At 41.9% G+C, this 3478-nt stretch overlaps 1 long non-coding RNA gene across 1 annotated transcript; it reads left to right on the top strand.

Annotated features, from left to right (window-relative positions):
* The first annotated feature begins 292 nt into the window (after nucleotides 1–292).
* LOC142765299 (uncharacterized) lies at nucleotides 293–3478 on the top strand. The gene is made up of 2 exons (XR_012884155.1): nucleotides 293–543; nucleotides 1514–3478. It is a non-coding gene; the product is annotated as an uncharacterized LOC142765299 (long non-coding RNA).

Below are 3478 nucleotides of genomic sequence, written 5' to 3'. Positions count from 1 at the left end.
GGGCAGAATGACAAATCTGCGCCATCTGCGCCCGCACGAGAAGTGTGGCGCTAGCGTAGCAAACGATGTAAGTTACAAAGTAATTTTTATTCAGTGTTTATGTTGACTAGCACTAAATAAAAATTACACTCAACTTTTATATTTATTTATGAGTTTTAGTGTACCTCAGTTTTTTTATTATAATTGTATTAGGAAAACACACTGAAATTATTGCGCTGACGCCTGAGCTGCCACTGCTCGACGTTTTTTTTTCTCGGCGCAACTAGGTTCGCGTTCGCACTACTTACTCATTTTCATATGGTCTGTGGTTGGCGAGCACATGGACGTGCGAACTTGTGAGCTATGTTTTGATCGTGTGTGTGTGTCGCAGATTTGCGTTTCTACTTATTCGTGATGAAGGTTAGTGTATATTTATCTTTATGGAGCGCGAAGTAGTTGTGGATTTTGCTGCTGGGTGGACCAAACACATCGTAAACACGTCTTCAGCTATCTGCAAGCCTGTTCGCTCGTCGGACAAAGGACTGTGCATGCATCAGCGTGCAGGTGAGTGGCATTTCCAGCAACATTTAATGCTCTTACAATACATTGTTGAGTGGTTGCGCTATTGAAAGAGAAATGATTTGCTCTTATTCACCGTATCCATTGCTAGCCGTATCGGACTAAATTACCTCTATTACCGCCTGCATACCCTCTTGCTTCCCCTGTCACCACTGCAGTGCCAGTGTACTTTTGCAGTTAAAAGTTCATTTCCGCAACACTACCTCGCTTGAAAGAAACATTGGGGCGGGGTTGTAGCTGCATTCATACTGGCACTTTTCTACCATTGGCTTTATGTAATGTTAACGGCTGAGTGTTGGGGCCTTGGGCCGCATTTTTTAGAGATGTAAAGTGTATGTAAATCAGTAAGTGAACAAATCATTGTCGCATCACTTCACTGGCATAGCCAGGCGGTTGCGCACAGAATTTTTTTTAGGCCGGGCGTAGGGAGCCCAAATTGACGACCATATTCGCTTGCCCGGCCTATTCAGATAAGCGGACCCCCCCCCTCCCCGCACGCCTAAAAAAAAAAAAAAATCTGCCCACATCACTGCGTCACTTGCTTCACCTCTGCGCTGAACGTACTATTTTATAAGCGCACCATCAAGCGAGCAGTTTACATATTGACAGAACAATTGGAGGAGGAATGACCCAAATCTTTCAGATTTCTTTAGTGATACAAAACCTTAGCAAAACTGAATATTGTAAAAGACAATCATAAATGCTGTATGTTCTCGTTAGCGCTGTCATTATTCTGCATCATGAAATCTTTATGCGCTGTGAAAACTTGGCATGCCGTTGAAGTCACATATCGACGTTAATACCAATCGACGAAAATTTCGACAACCTCAATAACGCCGTTTGGGATTTGCCGCATGCACATAATTAGGCTGATTCCCACTTGGCTGTTCTTAACCTGACTTCACTGCTACCAAATGAAACAATATTTGATGCATGTCTTTTACTTTTTTTTCAGGGATATGACACAAATTTGGTTATACTGCAGATAAAGATGTTCCCAATGATGCTAAAGTACAGAAAGCAAGTGAATTTTGGTAAGTGCAGACTTTTTGTACTACGTATATGAAAGCATCGCTTTTTAGGGGCAAACTGTGCATGTGTTGGCCAGAGAATAGTTCATTATGCCACATGGTTACACTGGCACTGACAATTCGACATGGCTCCGCTGGCCCGTGTGTGTGCTCACACTGTTACCGTTAAGATAAAATGTTTATGTTTTCATTGCAGGGATTGCTGTTTGTACTAAAAAGCCAACTGCCAAGATTTGTTTATGCTGGTACTCCTAAAAGTATGCTTTCCCTATTTACATGGATTTTGGCTTGCACAAAGCATAACACTTGGGCCTAGATTCACAAAGCTGTCCATGTGCAGGCCTTCATAACAGCGTTTCTTGACTTGCCTTTACCCTGTTTTCTGCAGATGTTTCGTGGGTTTAAAAGTGCCACAGCATGTTGACCTTCCACACTCTGAAATATTCGCGTTCAAAGTTCCGCAAGAGTGGGCTTATCTTTCTTGTGCACCTCTTTGCTAGTCCAAGATACTGAAGTGTTATGCTCTTACTAGAGGTGGCAGTGTTTCTAATGTTTGTATTTCCATCACATTGACCAAGTATGCGATCTTGGCTTGACTGGTAGCACATCCTCAACAAATGTCTTTGTGGCACATGTAGAAGGCAGTACAAAATAAATAGGCAGACATTCACACCAGGAGCTAACTTCTAATAATGCTTTTTTTTTCGGAAACCATGGTGTGCTTATTCCAATTTGTCTAACAAGCAGTAACCTGTTTGGCTGTGAACCAACAAGACGTTGAACTAATGAAAGCTTCACATCTTGTTGCTCTCAAATATATATGTATTGGCAAGCTATCTGTGACACTGTCAAACAAAGAATCAGAATATCTGTGCATGCCTTAAGATATATTGCTTCGTTTACATATCTCGTGGCTGTGACTCGTCAACCGAGTGAACGAATGCACCCTAGTTTTCTAAATTTAAAGCATTTTTTGAAGGTAGCGCGGTCTACATTTATTTGTCTATAGTTTTGTCCAGCCGTTTGCGTCAGGTACAAAGAAATATACTGAAGATTATCATGTAGCCTCTGCAAATGGTTGCTTTCAAGTAGGCTTTGCATGCTTGGCTTGTGCCTACAGGTATTGCACAATTCAAGACGCAGCAGTGTATGATAGAACAGTAGAATCGAGAGCAACTATGTGCACGAGCTAAATAAGTATTTTAACATGAGCGGACAGTACGTGTTATTTGCCACACACAAGACCTCATTTAGAATGCCCATTGGTGAATGGGCTCATAGAAATGTCACTCAGCTGTGTATAGGAAACAAGTTAACTGTACCCAAGGGTATCTTTAACTGCTACAAATATGCCTTGTTGAGGTGCTGCACATTTTCTTCCAGAATATTGCTGTCTGAGACATCATGTGAAGAGCGTCTACCACATCAGCATTTATATGGCTTGCCAAGTAACGTTTGGCCGAACCTTCCTTTTTTTCACATTTGGTTTTGCAGTAGACATCCTAGAATGTAAGCGCTGCTGCAGTGTGTGTGACTCATTGTTATGAATTGATTCTGGCATGTTTAACCTCACACTTCTATTTTTTTCTTGCAGCAATGAGATGCTTCACATATGCCTGCGGTGACGTTCTGCTGCGCTAGCCTGATGGAAACACCAGCTGCGAAACTTGAGTTCTTCAGAATTGGAGAAGTTGCCCTTCTCTCACCAATGATGACACAGACTGCCCTATGCTAGAAATTCAAGATTGTTTTTCCACGGATGACGCAGAAAACCTTTGATGTATTATGGTGTTTGTTTAGTGCTGGCTGTGGTGTGGCGAAGTCTACTTTTACGTGTGGTCACACGTCGCCTCATAAAAAGAACAATAAAGCATTTATTTTCCTTTCAA

Source organism: Rhipicephalus microplus, chromosome 6 (genome assembly GCF_043290135.1).
Source record: "Rhipicephalus microplus isolate Deutch F79 chromosome 6, USDA_Rmic, whole genome shotgun sequence".
Classification (NCBI taxonomy): domain Eukaryota; kingdom Metazoa; phylum Arthropoda; class Arachnida; order Ixodida; family Ixodidae; genus Rhipicephalus; species Rhipicephalus microplus.
Note: the sequence above shows the minus strand (reverse complement) of the source record. Positions and strands in the feature narration are given on the sequence as shown.